Consider the following 26,990-nt stretch of genomic DNA (forward strand, 5'->3'; position numbering starts at 1 on the left):
ATATATCGTTAGCGATGTTGCAGCGTGTAAAGCCCCCTTTAGTCAATGTTCACATGTTTAGAAGTTGCAGCAGAATTTTCTGCTGCATAAAATAGTGTTGGCAGAAAAAACGATGCGAAAATTGTGCACTTTTTAGTGTGAGTTTTTGCTTGCATTTTATTCTCTTTTATTTGAATAGCTAAAAAAAACTGTGCAAGAATTGACATGCTGCAGAAAAGAGTCTTTGGATGGTCAAATGTGCAAGGAAAAAATAAGCAGCAAGTGCAAGAGATATCACACACCTTATTCACTTTGCCGTAAAACGCTGATTTTCTTTTTAATAGGAAAAAAAGGCACAGAAAAAAAAACAGCAAAAACGCAGTGTGTGAACAAATCCTAAGCCAACAAAAAAAAACCAGTATTGTATATATTTTGCTAACAAGTAAATATTTAAAGATTGAGCTGAAATCGGAGCATAAATGGATTGATATTAGATAGATAGATAGATAGATAGATAGAGGGATAGATAGATAGATAGAGGGATAGATAGATAGATAGATAGATAGAGGGATAGATAGATAGATAGATAGATAGATAGAGGGAAAGATAGATAGATAGATAGATAGATAGAGGGAAAGATAGATAGATAGATAGATACAGTCATGGCCAAAAGTTTTGAGAATGCTACAAATATTAATTTTTACAAAGTCTACTGCTTAAGTTTTTCTAATGGCAATTTGCATATACTCCAGAATGTCATAAAGAGTGATCAGCTTAACAGCAATTACTTGCAAAGTCAATATTGGCTAAGAAAATGAACTTTAACCCCCAAAATACATTTCAATATCATTGCATTCCTGCTTTAAAGGAGCAGCTAACATTGTTTTAGTGATTATTCCATTAACACAGGTGTGGGTGTTGATGAGGACAGGGCTGGCGATCAATCAGTCATGATTAAGTAAGAATGACACCACTGGACACTTTAAAAGGAGGCTGGTGCTTGGTATCATTGTTTCTCTTCAGTTAACCATGGTTATCTCTAAAGAAACACATGCAGCCATCATTGCTCTGCACAAAAATGGCCTAACAGGGAAGAGTATCGCAGCTACAAAGATTGCACCTCAGTCAACAATCTGTCGCATCATCAAGAACTTCAAGGAGAGAGCTTCCATTGTTGCCAAAAAGGCTCCAGGGTGCCCAAGAAGGACCAGCAAACGCCAGGACCGTATCTTAAAACTGTTTCAGCTGCAGGATTGGACTACCAGCAGTGCCGAACTAGCTCAGCAATGGCAGCAGGCTGGTGTGAGTGCTTCTGCATGCACTGTGATGCGGAGACTCTTTGAGCAAGGCCTGGTTTCAAGGAGGGCAGCAAAGAAGCCACTTCTCTCCAGAAAAAACATCAGGGACCGACTGATATTCTGCAAAAGGTACAGGGAGTGGACTGCTGAGGACTGGGGTAAAGTCATTTTCTCAGATGAATCCCCTTTTCAATTGTTTGGGACATCTGGGAAACAGCTTATTAGGAGAAGAGGTGAGCGCTACCACCAGTCTTGTCTCATGCCAACTGTTAAGCATCCTGAAACGATTCATGTGTGGGGTTGCTTCTCAGCCAAGGGAATCGGCTCACTCACAGTCTTGCCTAAAAACACAGCCATGAATAAAGAATGGTACCAGAATGTCCTCCAAGAGCAACTTCTCACAACTGTCCAAGAGCAGTTTGGCGCCCAACAATGCCTTTTCCAGCATGATGGAGCACCTTGCCATAAAGCAAAGGTGATCACTAAATGGCTCATGGAACAAAACATAGAGATTTTGGGTCCATGGCCTGGAAACTCCCCAGATCTTAATCCCATTGAGAACTTGTGGGCAATCATCAAGAGATGGGTGGACAAACAAAAACCAACAAATTCTGTCAAAATGCAAGCATTGCTTATGCAAGAATGGACAGCTATCAGTCAGGATTTGGTCCAGAAGTTGATTGAGAGCATGCCAGGGAGAATTGCAGAGGTCCTGAAGAAGAAGGGTCAACACTGCAAATATTGACTTGCTGCTCATTCTAACTGTCAATATAACCTTTTGGTCTCATAATATGATTGCAATTATATTTCTGTATGTGATGTAAACATCAGACAAACACAATTAAAAACCAGAGGGCAACAGATCATGTGAAAATATAATTTTGGTGTCATTCTCAAAACTTTTGGCCATGACTGTAGATAGATAAATAGATAAATAGATAATAGATAGATAGATAGATAGATAAATAGATAATATATAGATAGAGGGATAGATAGATACTGTAGATAATGGATAGATAGATAGATAGAGGGATAGATAGATAGATAGATAGATAGATAGATAGATAGATAGAGGGATAAATAGATAGATAATGGATAGATAGGTAGAGGGATAGATAATACAAAATTCACATTCACATTCCTCTTCCCACTCAGGGTAAATCCTCGTGACCTGAACAATAGATTCATTTTTCCACAAAAATGGCGCCCGTCCAAGGCCCGGCCTGCTGTTAGGACTCCTGCTGGAAAGAGAAGCCTTTAGCGCATTTTATATTAGTAGTGATTGCACTTCAAAGTCTTCTGTCTTCCTTACCTAATATGTTTATGTATGTGATGCTTTTGTATATTATGCTTATATCTGCTGTTTATGTATTTGATGATTTTGTATATTATGCTTATATCTGCTGTTTATGTATCTCATGCTTATTTCTGGATAATTCTGCTCTTGGTTGTAGCTAGTTATGTGCAGTAAAGTGACTGTTACCAGGATCCTGACACATACAGATATATAATGAAGTACACTGTGGGACAGTATGCAGCAAGCTCCCTCTAGTGGTGGCATATCATCACGCACGACCATTGCTCTCTTTACTGTGTGCAGGAGTGGTGATCGCACATGCTCAGTACCTTTCCATTCTTTGATCCCCTTTTCTCAGGATCGGTCAGGATTTCGGCAGCTGATTACTCCCTTATAGGACAACCTCTGTAATTTCTTATATTACTACTTACCATATAATACCATCACCTTACAATTTATTAGGAACATTGTAATGATATTTTGAGATATTATATTGTCAACTGCAAAAGCCTTTGATCCTATATAGTTCCCAGATCAATACATTTTCTGCATCAGACAATTCTAAAAAGGTTTAACACTAGAAGTCCCAGAAATTTCGAGCTCCCCCCTGAAGTCCCGATAGAGCGTCAAATGACCCTTAGTTCAAACTGAATAGAACTAACTAGAAACTAAATGGCTAAACTCAATGGAAAACAACAACCTCCTGTGGTGCGACAGTAATGGCCTTAATTACAGAACAAAAGACGGTGATTATAGGATGTTAGCTAAAATCCTTCAGGTCATTCGACCCGTCTCTGGGTTCCAAAGGTAGAAATGTTAAATGACCCCTCTCTGGGACTTCTAGTGTTAAACGTGAAATAAATGTTATCACAAATTATTCTATTTCTTTATAGACTATATCCACCTTTCTTTTGCTCCGTTGCATCCGAAATGAAAAATAAGGCAACTTTGCAATTAGTCTTAATTAAAAATCTCCTACCGTTTTGCGTCTGCAGCCCCTATGCAGACCTATGCGCCTCCGTGGTTACAGATGACAAAACGATGCGTGCGGTTTCCCTAAGTCCCATTCTCCCATTAGAGAGAGCGATTTTAATAATAAATATAAAATATGGGCTAATATCTCACAGCTTTGACTACCGAGATCCTGCTCCGTAATATATAACAGTAACCAAGATTTATTTTAAGGCCCTCGCGAGCCGTTCTAAGCATTTTAAAGGCTGCGCAGACTTATTTTTTTTTTCAGCTACTTTCTAAAATGTATTTTTGATTTTAAGTACCAATTAGATATCTTAAGTAATTAAGGATTAATTAGGGGTAAAGCGTGTTTCATTTTATAAATACGGAGCTTTATGGCTAGGTGATAAGCATTTGATTAACATGATCGTTGCTTTCTCATGCTGAGATTTTACAATCTCTTGCCCAGGCTTTCCATTTCACTAGAGGCGCGCCATTATCCGGCGTCGTTAAAGAGCAATTAGATGAAAATTAAGATGAGTACAAGTATTGATTAGGTCATTAAGAATGGGGGAGCCTGCACTGTCAATAAGAATTACTGCTGTTAACCCCATTATGAGCAAGGTTAAAGCCTGCGGTTGGTACATCTCATTAAAATCCTAGTGATTTATTGATCTCCTACTTACTGCCCTCCTCTCATTTAAAAAAGTGTTTATATGTTATTGCTCTGAAGTGTCACAGATGGTAGATACTTTATCATTTAACCCCACAAGGCCGGCTCAGCTCCGCCAGCGCTGTTTAACTATGTACGCAGAACGTCTACGACTTGCGCAGAGACATTTGTCTTCAGTGACCCTCCTCATTGTACGGTATGGGTATATGTCTTCAGAAAATGATATATTGTTTTTAAAAAAGTTGATATGTTACATTTTTTATTTTAATTTTTATTATTTTTAATATCAAGACCAATAAAAAAAAATTAGAACTCTTATAATTTTCACACTGACCACTAGGGATCACTTAGACCCCTACTTCCTGTTTTGTTTTTTTTCAGGAAATGCACATGTACATTAGCAGCAATATAGCCTTTTTTGTGTATTGAAGCATCTAATGAGGGTGTGCAAAGGTCATTATTAGTGTTGAGCGGACCCGGATCCGCAAAATCTACATCCGCACGGTTTGAGAGCCCGATCCGAGTCCGACCAGTACCCGGGATTTGGGGTGCACAATCCGGATCCGTGTTTTTTTTTTTTCTCTCTCTCCCTCTCTCCCTCCCCCTCTCCACCTCTCCCTCTCTGTCTCTCCCTCTCCCCCTCCCCTCTCTCCCCCTCCCCCCCTCCCCCTCTCCCTCTCCCTCTCTCTCTCTCCCTCTCTCCCCCTCTCTCCCCCTCTCTCTCTCTCTCCCCCTCTCTCTGTCTCTCCCCCCCTCTCTCTCTCCATCTCTCTCTCCCTCTCCCTCTCTCTCTCTCCCTCTCTCTCTCTCCCTCTCTCTCGCTCCCTCTCTCTCTCCCTCTCTCTCTCTCTCCCTCTCTCTCTCTCCCTCTCTCTCTCTCTCTCCCTCCCTATCTCTCTCTCTCTCACCCTCTCTCCCTCTCTCTCCCTCTCTCCCTCTCTCCCTCTCTCTCCCTCTCCCTCTCTCTCCCTCTCTCCCTCTCTCTCTCTCTCTCTCTCTCTCTCCCTCTCCCTCTCTCTCTCTCTCTCTCTCTTTTCTGCAGCCACCCGATACGGATCCGCCGGACCCAGATTATGACCACTCAACTCAACTCTAGTCATTATGAAGGAAGTAAAAGAAAAAGCAGCTATTGCCTATTGCAATTAGTGGATTCTTTGTTAGTGGCTGAGTATACAGATGTTACCTGTCATTGTAATCCTGTCTTTGATGATAATGAGACGTCTTAAAAATCTTTTGTAAAGAATAGGAAGTAGGAGTTTAAAATAAACCCAGCAACCAATGTTAGAATTGCAAAAATGATACAGATGGTGATAAAAAAATATATATTTAATGGGATTGTCCACTACTTGGACAACCCCTTCTCATTCCCCTTAGGGGTACTTTGCACATTGCGACATTGCTAGCATCGGTTAGTGATGCCGAGCGCGATAATACCCGCCCCCGTCGCACATGCGATATCTTGTGATAGCTGCCGTAGCGAATATTATCGCTACGGCAGCTTCACACGCACTTACCTGCCATGCAACGTTGCTCTGGCCGGTGACCCGCCTCCTTCCTAAGGGGGCAGGTCGTGCGGCATCACAGCAACGTCACACGGCAGGCGGCCAATAGAAACGGAGGGGCAGAGATGAGCGGGACGTAAACATCCCGCCCACCTCCTTCCTTTTGCATAGCCGGTGGAGGCAGGTAAGGAGATGTTCCTCGCTCCCGTGGCTTCACACACAGCGATGTCTGCTGCCTCAGGAACGAGGAACAACATCGTGCCTCCTATTGGTGCGACATTATGAAAATGACCGACACTACACAGATCACCGATTTTCAGCGCTTTTGCGATCGTTTATCGGCGCATCTAGGCTTTACACGTTGCAACGTTGTTACCGGCGCCGGATGTGCGTCACTTTCGATTTGACCCCGACTATATCGCAGTAGCGATGTTGTAACGTGCAAAGTACCCCTTCTTCACCCCCTTAAAAATAAACAACCTTTACTCCCCTCCAATGGGGCCACAGTTCCAGCAATGTCTGAAGTTGTGTTTACGGGGTCATTCGAGGTGATATTGTTATGACATACAAGTCCTAAGACCAATCAGCGCCGAGCGTCTGTCTCCCTGCCTTTGGATAGTTGAGCCGGAAGTGAGTGCAGTGCTCACATCCTACTCAGACTCTTGTCCATAGGTCGTGTCTGGTATTTTTTGTTTTCTAAAATATGAATTGAGTTATATTAAAAAGAGTATATCACATTGTTATATGTAATGCTTAAAGGTTTATAAATCACAAAATATATTATGCTTAAGGGCTCCAACACACATCCGTTAAAACCACGTCCGTGTAAAATGGGCCGTTTTTCGGGTCCGTTTTTTAGGTCCGTTTTTATGGTATGTGTGGCCTGCGTGTGTATCCCGTATGCTAGCCGCATGTGCGTGTGGAATGTCCGTGTGTGCGTGACTGAAATAACTGACATGTGTGTGTGTTGTCCGTGTGAAATGTACGTGTGTGATGCAAAATGTCGTTACTACATGTCGGAAGACAGAGTAGCGGGATGAGAATGAACACTGGTGAACTTCACCCGACTTCATTGTCATGCTGCGGCTCTGTCTGTGCCGCGTACTGATTAGCGGTCACCTGTGAAGGATTCACCGGTGACCGCTAATCCCCCGAGTGACTGAAATGTCCCCCCCTCTCTCATACTCACCGATCCCCAATCACCGGCGCTGCACGGCGTTCACACTGCTCCGGCGGCTTTTTCTAATTTGAAAAAGCCGGCCGCTCATTAAACAATCTCGTATTCCCTGCTTTCTCCCCCACCGGCACCTATGATTGGTTGCAGTGAGACACGCCCCCACGCTGAGTGACAGGTGTCTCACTGAACCAAATCACAGCAGCCGGTGGGCGTGTCACTATGGAATATAGAAATAAATAAATAAATAATTTAAAAAACCGGCGTGCGGTCCCCCCCCATTTTAATACCAGCCAGATAAAGCCATACAGCTGAAGGCTGGTATTCTCAGGACGGGGAGCTCCACGTTATGGGGAGCCCCCCAGCCTAACAATATCAGTCAGCAGCCGCCCAGAATTGCCGCATACATTAGATGCGACAGTTCTGGGACTGTACCCTGCTCTTCCCGATTTGCCCTGGTGCGTTGGCAAATCGGGGTAATAAGGAGTTATTGGTAGCCCATAGCTGCCAATAAGTCCTAGATTAATCATGTCAGGCGTCTCCCCGAGATACCTTCCATGATTAATCTGTAAGTGACAGTTAAAAAACACACACACCCGAAAAAATCATTTATTAGAAATAAAAAACACTAACAAAGTCCCTCATCACCAATTTATTAACCCCGACAAAGCCCTCCATGTCCGGCGTAATCCACGGACCTCCAGCGTCGCATCCAGCTCTGCTGCATGCAGGTGACAAGAGCTGCAGAATACACCGCCGCTCCTGTCACCTCCACGCAGCAACTGAGGTCAGTAGCGCGATCAGCTGAGCTGTCACTGAGGTTACTCGCGGCCACCGCTGGATCCAGCGGTGGCCGCGAGTTACCTGACTGACAGCAGCTGATCGCGCTACTCACCTCATTAGCTGCGTGGAGCTGACAGGAGCGGCGATGTATTCTGCAGCTCCCGTCACATGCATGCAGCAGAGCTGGATGCGACGCTGGAGGTCCGTGGATTATGCCGGACATGGAGGACTTTGTCGGGGATAATAAATTGGTGATGAGGGACTTTGTTAGTGTTTTTTATTTCTAATAAATTATTTTTTCGGGTGTGTGTGTTTTTTAACTGTCACTTACAGATTAATCATGGAAGGTATCTCGGGGAGTCGCCTGACATGATTAATCTAGGACTTATTGGCAGCTATGGGCTGCCAATAACTCCTTATTACCCCGATTTGCCAACACACCAGGGCAAATCGGGAAGAGCCGGGTACAGCCCCAGAACTGTCGCATCTAATGTATGCGGCAATTCTGGGCGGCTGCTGACTGATATTGTTAGGCTGGGGGGCTCCCCATAACGTGGAGCTCCCCATCCTGAGAATACCAGCCTTCAGCCGTATGGCTTTATCTGGCTGGTATTAAAATAGGGGGGGACCGCACGCCGGTTTTTTAAATTATTTATTTATTTATTTTACTGCACAGTATAGATGTGACGCCCTGGGCAAGCCAGGGGTCACAGGTCACAACATCACATGCACCCCCCATTCCCTGCAGGTACATCTAAGCTAACCTAAAATCCTTGTTGCCTTCCTCCAGGGGCTGATGTCCACACCAGGGGGTGGGCCAGGCGGTTGGCTCCGCCCACCGAGGAGTTCACAGCCCTGGAGGCGGGAGAACCAGGCAGAACAGAGTCAAGCTAGGGAAGTGAAGTAGTTAACAGTGAAGTGGTAGAGGAGCAAAGGAGAGGAGCTTGAGTGAAGAAGTAAAAAGGAACAGTTAAGAAAGCCTGAAGTTGGTCCGGGTGTGTGCCCCGGACTGAGACAGCAAGGTCAGCAGACTGTTTGGAGGTTGCTGAAAGGACCGCGGACGGGTGGTGACCCGGCGGTACTGGAGCAGTATACGAAGAACAGTCAGCACCAGGGCAGGGGCCTTTCGGATCCCGGCAAGGCTAGGAGTCGCCATAATTTGCCAAATCCGTCAGTGAAGGGGACCTCTGTCTCCTAACAACCAAGTCCCGATTGAAGGCAACAGCCCGACCGTGAAGGGGAGACACCGCCACCGCCAGGGCACCAGTTTCCCAGGGCCAGCGCCTGCGGGCAAGAGAGGGGCTCCTCCGGCACACAACCAAGCCGGGGAGCGGCTACCCGGTGGGAACCCATCGCTACCAAGAGACTTTTCATAGATGCAGGGAAGAGACCGTCACCGCTAACTGCAGGGAACATCAGCACCGTAACCGTCCGAGGGACCCGTCCAACCAGCCGTTTGTTTACCGAGAACTGTGTCGTGTTTACTGGCTGAGTGAGTACCTCCGTGCCGTGTGGCACAGCGCTGCCCCTGCGCCCCCTGCACCCCCACAGGCCCCATACCCGCCTGTCCACCATACCAACCCCATCACTGGGCCCCGGGAGCACCAAGTCCCCTACCCACGGAGGGGCAAATCAACAACTGGCTGCTCCATACCATCCCTCCCGGGCTCCCCGGACAGAACAGCGGTGGTGTCCACTTAATCACCACAACCGTGGGTGGCGTCACCGACAATAAACTATCCCAAAATCCAATCCCCTTTCACTCACGGGCGAGGAGCGCCGCTCAAGTCCCCGGGATCCGGCCCATCGCTCGAGCCACCGAGCAGCAGCAGGGCGCAGCAGCCGCGGCAGCCGGACCCGAGCAGAGGGAGAGCGCGGCGTCCCCTCCTCCGCCCGCGACATAGACACGTCCACCGGCTGCTGTGATTGGGTGCAGTGAGACAGCTGTCACTCAGCGTGGTGGGCGTGTGTGACTGCAACCAATCACAGGCGCCGGTGGGCGGGTAAAGCAGGGAATACGAGATTGATTAATGGGCGGCCGGCTTTTTCAAAATAGTAAAAGCCGCCGGAGTTTTTATAACAGCCGTGCAGCGCCGCGCTGGAGATCGGGGAACGGTAAGTATGAGAGAGGGGGGGAACTGACCGACAGACAGCTAGAGGGACAGATAAGACAGAGAGACCGACTGACAGACATAGAGACCGACCGACGGACTGAGGGAGAGAACGAAACAGAAAAAGAAAAAAGACCGACATCACATGAAAAAAGCACAAAACGTACAGGGAGCAAACAGAGATGCGTCCGTGTCACTCGGACGTGCGCACAGACCCATTGACTTTCATTGGGTCCGTGCTGCGTGTTGCGTGCAGAAAACGGACATGCTTCCGTGCAAAACGCACACAGGTACGGATCACGGACACGGACAAACGGACATGCATCAAAAACGCACATGGAGCTTTTATCATACAATAACATTGGTGCACGTTTGGCTGTGTCTCCAGTATACACGGAAACGGACCAAACACGCACGTGTTTCACGGATGTGTGTTTCAGGCCTAAAGTAGGATCATTCCCCAGTTCCCCAAATATATATAAATGCAGAAGAAATTGGGCTAAAAAGAAAATTTCAGAAGAAGAAGAACAGGAGCAAAAGAAAATCCTCACCATATTTAGAAGAACAGTAAGATTTACACGAGGTACAAAAAAGTACATTTCTATGGCAAGTGAAAATACTTCTCCCTGGTGGTATACGAGTAAGAATAAATTAACAGCTATCCAAATTATAGTGGATAACTGCTTGTTGGGCTGTGGTCCTGTCACTGGGCCCATTCCCCACTGATTATTCACAACAAGGGGGGCCTTTTGTCTCCTTTATAAATGGAAGAGTCAGACCACCACCGATCTAGAAGTTATCAGATATCTTGTAGCAAGAAGAAAACTTCATGGTTAGCACTGCAGTCTTGTGGTGGCTCAGTGGTTAGCACTGCAGTCTTGCAGCACTGGGGTCCTGGGTTCAAATCCCACCAAGGACAACATCTGTAAGGAGTTTGTATATGTTCCCCCCCGTGTTTGCGTGCGTTTCCTCTGGGTACTTTGGTTTCTTCCCACATTCCAAAGACATACTACCGGTAATAGGGGACCTAGATTGTGAGCCCCAATGGGGACAGTGTTACCATTGTATGTAAAGCGCTCTGGAGTTACCAGCGCTGTATAAATGAAAAAATATTATTATTATCTTACTAGTATATCCTTTTATAGACCCCCCCCCCACACTTTGGACAAACACAATGGTTAATGCGGTTTGAGAGGAGAGGCAAAGCATGGATCGGCCACATATTCAACGATCCTTGTGTGATATGATGATTATAAAAAAGAAAAAGATTAAATCTTTAGCGCTATCATATTCTGCAGCGCTTTACATACATCAGGAACACTGTCCCCATTGGGGACTCACAATTTAAATTCCCTATCAGTAGGTCTTTGGAGTGTGGGAGGAAACCGGAGACCCCGCAGGAAACCCATGCAAACACAGGGAGAACATACTGCATCCTGCAGATGTTGTCCTTGGTGGGATTTGAACCCAGGACCTCAGCGCTGCAAGACTACAGTGCTAACCACTGAGCCACCACAAGACTAAGTGCTAACCACTGAGCCACCACGTCGCCTCGAAGGCAGCCAGAAGATGTTGCCAAAATTACAAGTGAAATCTTATGTGAACTAACTGGCAGCGCCCTCCTGGTATAGGAGTCATCAGTTTTAGGCAGGGGAGGACATATCATTGGTGCAGCCAGGAGTCCAGGAGGTAATGGGGCTCATTACCACCTCCAAATAAGGAGGAATTTTGCATTTGATGAGTTCTTGGTCAGAGGGGCCATTTCTTGTTCTGTCTGTGTCCACCGGTGGCTTTAGGGTACATTATAGTGGCCTACATTGCTTTGGGGCGGTACAGGAAAGGAGGTCCCAATGGATCCCATTCTCTTTGCTACTGGCTGGTAATAAACTGTGAAGAACTGCATTTTCTGCAAACCTGCAGATGGGTAATAGACAGGGAAAGCAAATGTCTATCCTATCTATTCTATCCTAGGAAAATTTAACAATATGCTATGTACAGATGTGCACTTTTTTCCTTTCCTTTTACTTCTCTGTATCCTAAGATGTGAAGATGGGAGGCCCAAGTATATTAGCTTTTAAAAAAATAAATTGTGATACTCTGTCAGGAGATATGTATTTTGTATTCATCCTTGTGTGGCCACCCAGTGGTTGTGATGTGCATTACACCTACTGAAGACTTCTGCTAACACGTTATTCTATTGCATTTGATTATAAAATTAATTAATCTTCATTAATGTTTATGCCACATCAGTAATTGACTAAATTACCCATAAGGAGAGCTGAGCAAATCTATTTGTAAGAAAATCAAATTTCATAAAAAAAAATCGGATTCCCCAGCAAAACAGTGATGAGGGAAAGGGAAAAGCTAGTACATGTAAATATAATTTTTATTATTTTTTTATTTAATTCTCGCTCTATTATGCTTTTATTATACACAAGACTAGGTGGACATGTAGCAGCTGTGGTGCACGAAATCCAGGATGGGCTCCAAACAACAATATAAGCAGAAGGATCGGCATTCCCAAAAAAACTCTTTATCGTTGCAGAATTTATTCCATATTTTTCAATCCATTTTCATTCCATTTTCTTTCAAAAATTAAATGCAAGATGACGCACATTTCGGTCTAGAGATGCAGACCTTTTTCAAACCACATACTAATCCATTTTGCATTCCATTTTCTTTCAAAAATTAAATGCAAGATGATGCTTGCTTAGGTCTAGAGATGAAGACCTTTTTCAAATCATATACCAGACCATATACGTATATGATTTGAAAAAAGGTCTGCATCTCTTGACCGAAACGTGCGTCATCTTGCATTTAATTTTTGAAAGAAAATGGAAGGAAAATGGATTATTATTAGTGATGAGCGAGCATGCTTGTCACTACTCGGTACTCGCACGAGTATCGCTGTACTCGGGCTGCTCGGCGGGGACCGAGTAATCTCGCGATACTCATGCTGTACTCGTGGTCTTCATTTCTGCATGTTGGCGCTCTTTTGAGAGCCAGCCCTCATGCAGGGATTGGCTGGCAGACCACTGCAATGCCACAGCCCTGTTAGTTGTGGAATTGCAGTGATTGGCCGGCCTGCACAGCGTGACCGAGCCTTTATATCGGCCGGCGCGCTGTGCTGTGCTCACAGCTATCCAGACTGTCAGTGCAGGGAGAGTGTCGCTGATTCAGGGAAAGCTTTGCGGCCCTTTATAGCTTTTTCAGTTGCAGGGCTGCAAACAGTGTGACCAAAAGTCCTTCTCAGGACTATTCTAGTTGTATACAGGCAGGCAGGGTATAGCCAGGTCGGAGTACAGTAGCAGAGTCCTTCTCAGGACTATTGTTGCTATATACAGGCAGGGTATAGCCAGGTCTGAATACAGGCTAGTGACCAAAAGAGTCCTTGTCAGGACTATTGTACCAGTATACAGGCAGGCAGGCAGGCAGGGTAGTGGTGACCGTATACCAGCCTTCATCATATCTGGGGCTGGTGTACACAGTGTAAAACAGTCCAGATAGTGTCTGACTTGTCTGTAATTGTCGCTCCCCAAAAAAACCTGTTAGGTTCTTATTGCGTCCGTGCTTGGTTTTTAAAACCGCACGTGTGTGCCTGTTGGTGGCAGCGTACAGGTGCACTTGTGTGCAATTTCCACAAACTTTGATATAACGCACAAGTAGTGAATATACACGTCAGCAGTGCACAGCATTGCAAAATGCGCAAGGGCATTGGCAAGGAACAAGGAAGTGGACGTGATGGTGGTGCAGGCAGAGGCCGAGGTCGTGGGCAAGCTCTAATTTCGCCACAACAAAGGGCCACATCTAGTCGCTCGCACGTCCTGTCCCAAATTCTTGGGGACCGCAGCAGTACACCGCTCTTGAACCAAGACCAGTGTCAACAGGTTGTTAGTTGGATAGCAGATAATGCTTCCAGTCAGATTGGCACCACCACAAACACTCTGTCTTCCACACGGTCAAGTGTCAGTAGCCGTGATACTGCACCGCACATTTCTGAACCTGATCCTCCTTCCTACCACCAGGCTGAGTACACGTCCTCCTCGGACATTAATGATCCCACACTTGGACACTCGGAAGAGCTGTTCACGTTTCCATTCACACATTCTGGCCTCTCGCCAGCTCATATTGAAGTGGGTCATGAGGAGATCGTCTGTACAGATGGCCAAATATTTGAGCAGCCACGTTCTCACGAAGTTGGCAACGTGTCCCAACAAGTGGTGGACGATGATGAGACACAATTGTCAGGAAGTCAGGAGGAGGAGCAGGGTGCGGAAGAGGAAGACGACGTGGTGGATGATCCAGTAACTGACCCAACCTGGCAGGAGGATATGCAGAGCGAGGACAGCAGTGCACAGGGGGAGGGAGGCGTAGCATCACAACAGGCAGTAAGAAGCAGGGTGGTGGCCCCAGGCAGAAGTCAGGCAACCGTTCCCCGGAACAACACGACGACACAAGGTGCCTGTACAAATGTTAGGTCTTCCCGAGTCTGGCAGTTTTTTAAGTTGGATCCAGATGATTCAAAAAAGGCCATTTGCAACACCTGCCGTGCCAGCATCAGCAGGGGTACCAAAACTAGCAGCCTGACCACCACCAGCATGATCAGGCACATGTCAGCCAAGCACCCGACTTTGTGGGAAGTACAACAGAGTCGAGGAGCAGTGCTTGCTGATGTCACTGCTACGTCTTCGCTGGTTGTGCATGCGAGCCAATCCTCTGTCCATGCTGCCTGCGAACAAGCCTCCTCCACTCCTGCACCTGCAGTTGCCTACGCAGAAAGAACACCATCATCAAGCACGTCCTTGTCCCAGCGCAGCGTTCAGTTATCCATTCAGCAAACCTTTGAACGCAGGCGCAAATACACTGCCAACACCCCACATGCCACAGTTCTAAATGCTAACATTTCGCGACTGCTTGCGCTGGAAATGTTGCCTTTTAGGCTGGTGGAGACAGAAGCATTCCGTGACCTGATGGCGGCAGCTGTCCCACGTTACTCGGTCCCCAGCCGCCACTATTTCTCCCGGTGTGCCGTCCCCGCGTTGCATAACCACGTGTCACAAAACATCACACGTGCCCTGAACAATGCTGTTTCACCCAAGGTCCACCTAACCACAGACACGTGGACAAGTGCTTGTGGGCAAGGCCGCTACATCTCGTTGACGGCACACTGGGTTAATATTGTGGAAGCTGGGACCCAGTCTGAGCGAGGGACGGAACACGTCCTTCCCACACCAAGGTTTGCAGGCCCTACCTCAGTCAGTGTTTCACCCACACTCTACAGCTCCGGAATGTCATGCTCTTCAGCCTCCTCCTCCTCCTGCGCATCCTCATCCACTGTGCCCTCCACACCAGTCACAAGCTGGAAGCACTGCAGCACTGCCTCGGCGAAGCGGCAACAGGCTGTGCTGAAGCTAATCTGCATAGGTGACAAACCCCACAATGCAGAAGAGCTGTGGACAGCTCTGAAACAGCAGGCAGATCACTGGCTCACACCTCTGAACCTAAAGCCAGGAAAGGTCGTGTGTGACAATGGCCGGAACCTGGTGGCGGCTTTGAGGCGAGGCCAGCTGACACATGTTCCATGCGTGGCCCATGTGCTCAACCTCGTGGTTCAGCGGTTTATAAAGTCATACCCAGAGCTGTCTGATCTGCTGGTAAAAGTTCGCCGCCTGTCTGCACATTTTCGAAAGTCACCTACTGCTTCAGCCGGCCTTGCCGGCTTTCAGCGCCGTTTGCATCTTCCGGCTCACAGACTGGTGTGTGATGTCCCCACGCGTTGGAATTCAACTCTGCACATGTTGGTCAGGATATGTGAGCAGAAGAGGGCAGTTGTTGAGTACCTGCATCACCTAAGCCGTCGGGAAATGGGTCAAACTCCACACATAACACCTGAGGAGTGGAGATGGATGTCAGACCTATGTACCATCCTCCAAAACTTTGAGGACTCCACCAAGATGGTGAGTGGTGATGACGCCATTATTAGCGTCACCATACCGCTACTCTGCCTTCTAAAACGGTCTCTGCTGAAAAACAAACATGATGCATTGCAGGCGGAGCGCGATGAGTTGCAGCAAGAAACAGTAGTGGGTGTGGGTGATAACACACAGCCCAGCCTCGTCTCATCACAACGTGCAGTGGAGGACTATGACGAGGAGGAGGATGAAGACATGGAGCAACTCTCCGGCCAAATTGAGGATATGACATGCACACCAGTCATATCCTCGGTTCAGCGTGGCTGGCCAGAGGACAGGGTAGATGAGGAGGAGGAGGAGGAGGAGGAGGACAGCATGTTCAGTCATCTTGTTGGTCAGGCTCCTGAAGTCCTGGCTGTTAAGAGTCTGGCGCACATGGCTGACTTTATGGTAAGCTGCCTGTCTCGTGACCCTCGCGTTAAGAACATCTTGGCCGACAATCATTACTGGTTGGTAACACTGTTAGACCCACGCTACAAGGAGAACTTTTTGTCTCTTATTCCCGTGGAGGAGAGGTCAACCAAAATGCAGCAGTTCCGGAAGGCCATACTCACGGAAGTAGGCAAAGCATTCCCCTCACAAAACGCTAGCGGCATAGGTCAGGAATCAGTGGACAACCGAGGCGTACAGCCGAGAGAGGCACAAGTCCAATCCGCCAGAGGTAGGGGAACAGTCTTTAAGATGTGGGACAGTTTTCTCAGCCCCTCACGTACCACAGCCCCTGAGGTGCGGGGTAGTGCCACAAGAAATCCTAAGTTTGCCCAGATGCTGAAGGAGTACCTTGCAGATCGAACAACTGTACTCCGACATTCCTCTGTGCCTTACAATTATTGGGTATCCAAGCTGGACACGTGGCATGAATTGGCTCTCTACGCCTTGGAAGTCCTGGCCTGCCCTGCTGCTAGCGTTTTGTCAGAGCGTGTTTTTAGTGCCGCAGGTGGAATCATTACAGATAAACGCACCCGCCTGTCAACTGAAAATGCTGACAGGCTGACTCTGATCAAGATGAACAAGGGTTGGATTGGGCCAGACTTCACCACACCACCAGCAAATGAGAGCGGAATTTAAAGTTTGCCATGTACCTCCACTCACCCATGGGTACACACTTCTGGACTTTGGATAATCGCTGGACTGCTCCTCCTTCTCCTCATGCGCCACCATGATGATGACCGTTACAAATTGCAATACTTAGGCCTTTGTTTCAGGTATACCCCCAGTGGTAAATTTTTTCGCCCATTCTTTGCAGAATGGACATTACAACGACAGGAGACCCGCTCCTTTGCAATGGGAACAATGTTTTGAGGCCCTCATGCACGTCTCTACCCAGGGACAACATGGAGCCTCCCAATTTTTGGCTGCCCTGCCTAAGGGCTATACTATAATACACCCACTTCCTTAAAATGGACACAATGTTTTGAGGCCCTCATGCACGTCTCTACCCAGGGACAACGTGGAGCCTCCCAATTTTTGGCTGCCCTGCCTAAGGGCTATACTATAATACACCCACTTCCTTAAAATGGACACAATGTTTTGAGGCCCTCATGCACGTCTCTATCCAGGGACAACGTGGAGCCTCCCAATTTTTGGCTGCCCTGCCTAAGGGCTATACTATAATACACCCACTTCCTTAAAATGGACACAATGTTTTGAGGCCCTCATGCACGTCTCTACCCAGGGACAACGTGGAGCCTCCCAATTTTTGGCTGCCCTGCCTAAGGGCTATACTATAATACACCCACTTCCTTAAAATGGACACTTAATGTTTTGAGGCCCTCATGCACGTCTCTACCCAGGGACAACGTGGAGCCTCCCAATTTTTGGCTGCCCTGCCTAAGGGCTATACTATAATACACCCACTTCCTTAAAATGGACACTTAATGTTTTGAGGCCCTCATGCACGTCTCTACCCAGGGACAACGTGGAGCCTCCCAATTTTTGGCTGCCCTGCCTAAGGGCTATACTATAATACACCCACTTCCTTAAAATGGACACTTAATGTTTTGAGGCCCTCATGCACGTCTCTACCCAGGGACAACGTGGAGCCTCACAATTTTTGGCTGCCCTGCCTAAGGGCTATACTATAATACACCCACTTCCTTAAAATGGACACTTAATGTTTTGAGGCCCTCATGCACGTCTCTACCCAGGGACAACGTGGAGCCTCCCAATTTTTGGCTGCCCTGCCTAAGGGCTATACTATAATACACCCACTTCCTTAAAATGGACACTTAATGTTTTGAGGCCCTCATGCACGTCTCTACCCAGGGACAACGTGGAGCCTCCCAATTTTTGTCTGCCCTGCCTAAGGGCTATACTATAATACACCCACTTCCTTAAAATGGACACTTAATGTTTTGAGGCCCTCATGCACGTCTCTACCCAGGGACAATGTGGAGCCTCCCAATTTTTGGCTGCCCTGGCAAAGGGCTATACTGAAATAGACCCACTTCCTTACAATGGGCACTTCTGGTTTACAGGCCATCATGCACGTCTCTATCCAGGGACAATGTGGAGCCTCCCAATTTTTGGCTGCCCTGGCAAAGGGCTATACTGAAATAGACCCACTTCCTTACAATGGGCACTTCAGGTTTACAGGCCATCATGCACGTCTCTATCCAGGGACAATGTGGAGCCTCCCAATTTTTGGCTGCCCTGGCAAAGGGCTATACTGAAATAGACCCACTTCCTTACAATGGGCACTTCAGGTTTACAGGCCATCATGCACGTCTCTATCCAGGGACAATGTGGAGCCTCCCAATTTTTGGCTGCCCTGGCAAAGGGCTATACTGAAATAGACCCACTTCCTTACAATGGGCACTTCAGGTTTACAGGCCATCATGCACGTCTCTATCCAGGGACAATGTGGAGCCTCCCAATTTTTGGCTGCCCTGGCAAAGGGCTATACTGAAATAGACCCACTTCCTTACAATGGGCACTTCTGGTTTACAGGCCATCATGCACGTCTCTATCCAGGGACAATGTGGAGCCTCCCAATTTTTGGCTGCCCTGGCAAAGGGCTATACTGAAATAGACCCACTTCCTTACAATGGGCACTTCTGGTTTACAGGCCATCATGCACGTCTCTATCCAGGGACAATGTGGAGCCTCCCAATTTTTGGCTGCCCTGGCAAAGGGCTATACTGAAATAGACCCACTTCCTTACAATGGGCACTTCAGGTTTACAGGCCATCATGCACGTCTCTATCCAGGGACAATGTGGAGCCTCCCAATTTTTGGCTGCCCTGGCAAAGGGCTATACTGAAATAGACCCACTTCCTTACAATGGGCACTTCTGGTTTACAGGCCATCATGCACGTCTCTATCCAGGGACAATGTGGAGCCTCCCAATTTTTGGCTGCCCTGGCAAAGGGCTATACTGAAATAGACCCACTTCCTTACAATGGGCACTTCAGGTTTACAGGCCATCATGCACGTCTCTATCCAGGGACAATGTGGAGCCTCCCAATTTTTGGCTGCCCTGGCAAAGGGCTATACTGAAATAGACCCACTTCCTTACAATGGGCACTTCTGGTTTACAGGCCATCATGCACGTCTCTATCCAGGGACAATGTGGAGCCTCCCAATTTTTGGCTGCCCTGGCAAAGGGCTATACTGAAATAGACCCACTTCCTTACAATGGGCACTTCAGGTTTACAGGCCATCATGCACGTCTCTATCCAGGGACAATGTGGAGCCTCCCAATTTTTGGCTGCCCTGGCAAAGGGCTATACTGAAATAGACCCACTTCCTTACAATGGGCACTTCAAGTTTACAGGCCATCATGCACGTCTCTATCCAGGGACAATGTGGAGCCTCCCAATTTTTGGCTGCCCTGGCAAAGGGCTATACTGAAATAGACCCACTTCCTTACAATGGGCACTTCAGGTTTACAGGCCATCATGCACGTCTCTATCCAGGGACAATGTGGAGCCTCCCAATTTTTGGCTGCCCTGGCAAAGGGCTATACTGAAATAGACCCACTTCCTTACAATGGGCACTTCAGGTTTACAGGCCATCATGCACGTCTCTATCCAGGGACAATGTGGAGCCTCCCAATTTTTGGCTGCCCTGGCAAAGGGCTATACTGAAATAGACCCACTTCCTTACAATGGGCACTTCAGGTTTACAGGCCATCATGCACGTCTCTATCCAGGGACAATGTGGAGCCTCCCAATTTTTGGCTGCCCTGGCAAAGGGCTATACTGAAATAGACCCACTTCCTTACAATGGGCACTTCAGGTTTACAGGCCATCATGCACGTCTCTATCCAGGGACAATGTGGAGCCTCCCAATTTTTGGCTGCCCTGGCAAAGGGCTATACTGAAATAGACCCACTTCCTTACAATGGGCACTTCAGGTTTACAGGCCATCATGCACGTCTCTATCCAGGGACAATGTGGAGCCTCCCAATTTTTGGCTGCCCTGGCAAAGGGCTATACTGAAATAGACCCACTTCCTTACAATGGGCACTTCAGGTTTACAGGCCATCATGCACGTCTCTATCCAGGGACAATGTGGAGCCTCCCAATTTTTGGCTGCCCTGGCAAAGGAAAATACTACAAAGACTCACTTCCTCAAAATGGGCACATTAGACTCAAGAGGCCTTCATGTATGTCTCTTCTCAGGGACATCGGAGTGCCACACAATGTTTTCACGTAAAATCTTTCATGTATTAATCTCAAAAAGTAACATACACCAGCTCTATCTCACTATTGGGTATGTGCCCTTAACATTTCTGCCATGAAAAATCATTTTGGGGTCATTTTGGAAGGTTTTCTGGTGAGTCCGTAAAAATGGCGTGAAACGCGGACAAAATTGTTCACAGCTGTGACTTTTGAGTGATAAATGCTTCAAGGGGTCTTCCCCATGCTGTTGCCATGTCATTTGAGCACTCTTCTGAGACTTTTGTGCCATTTTTAGGGTTTCTCCATGCTGCCGGGGGGTCATTTCACAAAAATACTCGGGTCTCCCATAGGATAACATTGGGCTCGTTGCTCGGCCCGAGTACACGAGTATCTTGGGAGGCTCGGCCCGAGCTTCGAGCACCCGAGCTTTTTAGTACTCGCTCATCACTAATTATTATATGATTTGAAAAAGGACTGCATCTCTAGACCGAAACGTGCGTCATCTTGAATTTAATTTTTGAAAGAAAATGGAATGAAAATGGATTATTATATGATTTGAAAAAGGACTGCATCTCTAGACCGAAACGTGCGTCATCTTGCATTTAATTTTTGAAAGAAAATGGAATGAAAATGGATTATTATATGATTTGAAAAAGGTCTGCATCTCTAGACCGAAACGTGCGTCATCTTGCATTTAATTTTTGAAAGAAAATGGAATGAAAATGGATTATTATGTGATTTGAAAAAGGACTGCATCTCTAGACCGAAAAGTGCGTCATCTTGAATTTAATTTTTGAAAGAAAATGGAATGAAAATGGATTATTATGTGATTTGAAAAAGGACTGCATCTCTAGACCGAAACGTGCGTCATCTTGAATTTAATTTTTGAAAGAAAATGGAATAAAAATGGATTATTATGTGATTTGAAAAAGGACTGCATCTCTAGACCGAAACGTGCGTCATCTTGCATTTAATTTTTGAAAGAAAATGAAATGAAAATGGATTATTATGTGATTTGAAAAAGGACTGCATCTCTAGACCGAAACGTGCGTCATCTTGAATTTAATTTTTGAAAGAAAATGGAATGAAAATGGATTGAATGATATGGAATAAATACTGCAACTATAAAGAATTTTTTTCTGAGTGCCGATCCTCCTGCTTCTTTTATGCTTTTGTGACAGGAGAGACTGCTAACATAACACAATTTTTCAAGGTATTTTGATTCAATCTGAATGTATTTTTTTGGCCACAAAAATCATATTAACTAATTTACTAAAATTCTGCATATCTCAATCCAAAAAGTTAAAATTCTGCAAAACATTTCCACCAATCGATCAAACTGAGGAAACAACTCCAAAAAGCGTTGCAATTACTAATTACTTTAATTGTTACGTTTTACCATTAACTAATATATAACAAATTTAACGATCCAATAACAAATATTTCGAATACGACGTCAACTTCTTACCGTGACATTTTCCGTTGGTTGCATTATTGCTTTTCTGATTTAACCCAATTAATGGGATTCAATTCAAAGATAATGGTTGACAGGTAAAAGCCTCAGTTCATTTCTGTCCATTGAAAAAAAAAAGAAAACATTATCAATCCATTAAAAAACAGATAAACACTCAATATTCCCAAGGAGGAGATAAATCCCGAGCAGCGAGTGAGTCAGATTTATTTCTAGAGCAAAAATGGCTGAAATTGAATGTTTGCAGTTAGAAGATTAAGTGAAAGGGCATCTCCTCGGGGACGGGAAGAGACTGCATGCAGACAGTGTGATGTTTCCACCGGCCTCAGGGGGGACAACAGAGCCCCCAGCCACATGCTGGACTCTTCTGCCCAACATGTAAGATTATCTGTTCATCAATGTAAAGGTTTCTAACCCCGACCCTTGAGAATCCAAAGAAACCTCTAGTTGATTGCTGCGAGGTTAGAGACGAGGCAGATGATGGATACATGCACCTTCTGGCATTCTTGGCGGATGGATACAGATATATTAACCTTTTGTGTACAAGATTAGAAGGGTCTCTGCCGCCATCGTAGCCTAACAAATTATTGAGTATGACTAGAGACAAATCGACTGATATACACAGTTGTGGTTGCCAAAGCCAATAATTCTGCTTCTATAAGATCAGCATAGTAGTTAGTATTAGCAACCATGGTAAAAACACAAAAAACATCTAATGGGAACCTGTCTTGTTTAACCCCTTCACTTTGGGACATTTTTCTTTTTTTGTTGTTTTGTATTTTTTGCTCCCCGCTTCCGAGACCGAGAGACGTAACTTTTTTATTTTTCCGCCAATCTTGCCATATGAGGGCTTGTTTTTTTGCGGTTTGACAAGTTGTACTTTTAAATAAAATTATAAATTTTACCATATAGTGTACTGGAAAACGGCAAACAAATTCCAAGTGTGGGAAAATTGCAAAAAAAAGTGCGATTGCACGATTATTTTTGGGGTATTTTATTCACTGTGTTCACTAAATGGTAAAACTGATGTGTGGGTGTGATGCATCAGGTCGGTACGAGTTTGTAGACACCAAACATGTATAGGTTTATTTTTCTCTAAAGGGTTAAAAGAAATTCTGAAGTTTTGGGTTTTTTTTAAAAAAAAAAAGTGGTGCACTTTTTGCACCATTTTCCGCGAGTCGTAGTGTTTTCATTTTTCGGGAAATGGGGCTCAGTGATAGCTTATTTTTTGCGTCTCAAGCTGACATTTTTCATTCTACCATTTTTGCGCAGATGCTACGTTTTATGCAAAATTTGCAACAACTAAAAAATGTAATTATAGCATTTGGAATTTTTTTGACGCTACAACGTTTACTGATCAGATAAATTGATTTTATTTTTTCATAGATTGGGCATTTCTGAAGGCAGTAATACGAAATGTGTGTATATTTTTTCTTTTCTAAACCCTTTTATTTTCAAAGGGGCGAATGGGGGGTGATTTGAACTTTTAGGTTTCTTTATTTTTTTTAATTTTTTAAAACTTTTCTTTTTACTTTTTTTTTAATTTTACTAGGAGGCTATAAGGCTTAGCAGTCTGATCGCTGATTCATTTCTCCTGATCAGAGCAGCATCGCTCTGATCAGGAGAAATGCTGGTTTCCTGTAACAGCCGCTGTTCTGTCGTCTGTAACAGAAACTATGTCATGATAGCATAACAGTCATCACATGACCCTGTGCTACCGTGGCAACAATCATCTTCCCATGATCGCGTCACGGGGCCTCCAATGGCGGCGGGGAAAGGCGCGTTCCCCGCTGTGGCGCTTTAAATTGTGCTGTCACATTTTGACAGCGCAATTTAAGAGGTTAACAGGCGTGGGAACACATACGTGCCCATACCTACGAGGCACACATGTCTGCTGTTCAAATCAGCAGATATGTGCGGAGATCCCACCAGCTCATTGCAGAAGTCGGTAGTGATTACCTTTTCATGATTTAGGATGTACCGTTATGTCCTAGGTCATGAAGGTGTTAAAATAGCCTTGTGTAAAGTGGGAGGTGGACATTTTTATGAAAAAGTTTCAATAAAATTAGCATTTTATTTATTGAAATGCCTGATGTCTGTATGCATAGGAGTCCAGTGGGCGCTCCTACTCAGTGATTGACAGTCTTTCCATTGTGACTATGCAGAGGTAGCTCTAAATCCTTAGAAGGACATATATGCATAAAGCACCGAGATTTTAATGAGTAAAATAGAAGTTATCATGATATTTTTTTCCAACAAACTGGTGTATCATTCTGCTCGACTTCTTTGTCATGATTGGTGTCCCACTCTTGAGATACCTCGGATGAGTCTGGGACCAGAAAGTCACAAAGCATTATTGTTTGCAGGTCTACAACTTGTATTTGAGTCAATCTACTTTCTTTTAATGCTGTAGGTGTTAAGGACTCTTTCCTATCTGGCTGTTCATTGTAGACTTAACTCAGGTGCAGCTCTTTTGTGGCCACTCCACTTTGCTATAAAATGTCAATGTTACCATCTTGCCATCTGTTGCCGCTTATAGATTTTCATTTTTTTGCTGACCACTTTGGAAGGAGCCTGTCTCTGGAATAGCTGAGGAGTCATGACTATTGCATCTGTAGTGTATAGCTGCATCGGAGGAATTTGGAATGTTTTCCTTGTTGTGTCTATTTTTCCCTCTATCTCCCTTACCTTGTGTTGTACTATTGCAGTGGTGAGACTGGTGTTCTTGCTGGCCTTCTCACTAGCCAGGGTGAGTTGAGGGCACAAGAGTGCCTAGGCACACGTAAAGGACCCATATAGGGACGTTAGGGAGTGCAGGGTGCAGACTCATGTGAGTTGCAGGAGGCTGTTCAACGTGACAGGTTCTCTGGTTCATAGACAGAAAAGAAGTGAGGAGGACTCTGTAAAAGAAAATTCAACTTGTGCTGGTGAAATGGGAATGAAGAGTGAAAGGCGTACCATGGAATGTATACATTGGAGGAGATTACGCACCATCGTGGTTGAAAGAATTTTGCTGTAAGAACTGCGTTGATTTTTCTGTGACTACTAACCACTGTAATTGTCAATTTGGACTTTGTCACTTAACTCAAAAGGTAAAGCCCGCAACATATCTATGTGCAATTTGCCTCAAAAATTTAACATGTAAAAATTTACACCACAGGTGAATTTATCTATGAAAAATTTTCAGATGTGGGGATGAGATTGTTAAAATTTCATCCACTGTGCTTCTACTGTATTGTGTTGTGAATCTGCAGAAATGACACCAAATGTGACCAAGCCCTGAGCATAAGAGTTAAATCGCAACAAAGAGATGACTGTCTATTGTTTTTGGAGTTAGGAATGGGGCAGTATTGGGAGGTGTGTTCCCTTTTGAGTTTTGCTAAAGGTCTTTTATTTGTAATAGAAGGCCCAGATGAGGGAATATTAACTGATAAGCCATCAATGGTGGTATTGGTTGAAAGTTTGGGACGCTTACTGATCAACAGAATGCAAGGATCCCTTTAAAGACCACATAGGGCATCCCCACATGCGGCTGTTTCTCGTACTGGATCTTATCCCCTTTCTTTTCCTAAAAGTTGGACCATGATGGAAGAGACATTGATAGCGTTTTTAAGTGTAGATTTTAAACAGGATTGGTGATGGCTGGGGGTCCTATCACTCGGTTCCCCATGGGGTTTTGCAGAACACTACATGAATGGAGAGAGGTTTAGCATAGACATAAACAATCTATGGAGTGATGGTGTGCATGCTCAATCCTGCAGATCTGACGGGGTCCTCTTGGTCAAAACTCAAGAACTAGTCTATGGAGCGATGGTGCAAATGCTCAATCCTGCGGATTTGACGGGAATGTCTTGGTCAAAACTCAAAGACCAATCTATGGAGTGATGCAGATCTGATGGGGCCCTCTTAGTGAAAACTCAAGGACCAATTCATGGAGCAATGGTGCACCTGCCCTACCCTGTGGCTCTGATGGGGTCTGTAGCACCCCTGAAGCCATCAGGGAGCTACAAGGTACTACTGTGGCGCCCTGGACTAGCCAGGTTGTCACAGGTACTGCAACAACACACCCCACACCCCAAGATAGGCACACCAGTCACACACAAATCCTTGTTGCCTCCCTCCAGGGGCTGATGTCCACACCAGGTGGGGTGGAGCCAGGCGGTTGGCCCCACCCACTGAGGAGTTCACAGTCCTGGAGGTGAGAAAGGAAGTTAGTTCAGATCTGAGTAGGAGTCAGGAGAGGAGTGAAGTGGTAGTAGAGGAGCAGACTGACCTTGTCCGGGTACGTGGCCCGGGCACTGAGAGCAAGGTTGGCAGACGGTGGTGGCCGTCTGCAGGAGAGGCCGATCGACGCGGAACCGTAGGACCGGGGACGGGCGGTGGCCCGCCGGTACCGAACCGGGGAGCGAAGAGAAGCCAGCACAAACCGGCAGGGCCTGCAGACCCCGACCAGGCTTGGAGTCGCCGTTAAACAGGTCAAATCCGTTAGCGACCGGAACCTCCAGGGTTTCCTAGCAGCAAAGACCCGATTAAAGGCAACCGTCCAAACAGAGAAAGGGAAATACAGCTACCGCCACAGCTAGAGTTCCCAGGGCCAGGGCCTGCGGGCAAAAGGGGCTCCTCCGGTACATATCCAAGCTGGGGAGCGGGTTACCGGTGGGAAGCCATCGGGACTGAAGATACACAACAGGTGCAGGGAAAGGAAGCCACCACCAACCTTCCGGGAGTAACCACAGCAGCTGGCTGCGGGACCCGTCCATCCAGCCGTTTGTTTTACCGGAGACTCTGTATCCATTCTTGGCTGAGTGAGTACCACCGTGCCATCTGGCACCGTGCTGCCCCCGCGATCCTGCACCTCGCCAACCCTGCCTCCCCGACACCTCACCAGGCCCCGGGACCACCAACCCCCCTACCCACAGAGGGGAGAGAAACATCTCGGTTGCTCCCTATCATCGCTCCCGGGATCCCCGTCCAGAGCAGCGGTGGTGTCCCAATCTCACCACAAACCGTGGGTGGCATCACGGACCAAATCCCCAAACCACCCCTTTCACTCACGGGCGAGGAGCGCCGCTCGAGTCCCCGGATCCGGCCCAATGCTCAAGCCAACAAGCAGCGGCAGCGCCGGACCCGAGCGTGGTGAGCGCAGCGCCC

This window comes from Anomaloglossus baeobatrachus, chromosome 5 (assembly GCF_048569485.1).
Source record: "Anomaloglossus baeobatrachus isolate aAnoBae1 chromosome 5, aAnoBae1.hap1, whole genome shotgun sequence".
In the NCBI taxonomy this organism is placed as follows: Eukaryota; Metazoa; Chordata; class Amphibia; order Anura; family Aromobatidae; genus Anomaloglossus; species Anomaloglossus baeobatrachus.